Source organism: Trypanosoma equiperdum, assembly GCF_001457755.1.
Source record: "Trypanosoma equiperdum strain OVI genome assembly, contig: ctg_1739, whole genome shotgun sequence".
In the NCBI taxonomy this organism is placed as follows: domain Eukaryota; phylum Euglenozoa; class Kinetoplastea; order Trypanosomatida; family Trypanosomatidae; genus Trypanosoma; species Trypanosoma equiperdum.
Window position 1 is genome coordinate 899 of NW_027123770.1, and position 429 is coordinate 1327.

A 429-nucleotide genomic window follows, 5' to 3' on the forward strand; every position below is an offset into this window, starting at 1 on the left:
GGATGAGAACCTTTGGCATTTCAATAGTTTTATTGCTTTGTAGTACAATTTTTTCTTTAAAAAAGAAAGAAAAAAAGAAAAAAAAAAGACGACACAAGAGGAGATGTATAATCTCTCCCTCAATTTCTTTGCTTCCTTTTTTAACTATCTCTCACTACAGCTGCAGCCTCAAAGTACCTGGATTCCTTATTATTAATATTATAATTGCTATGTTTTACCCTTCTTTGGTAATTCAATAAGACCGACTGTTCCGCTCTCCAGCCTTTATGAACTATATCTATAGCCCTATATGTAATGCTCACCACCTGCACGTGCTTTGACACAATTAAAAAAAAAAATAAGAAGAAATCGCCTTTAAAAAAAAACACACAGAGGTACTTGCATCGCAATACCGAATGCAAGAAGAGGCGAGCAACAAACGGGAAATGT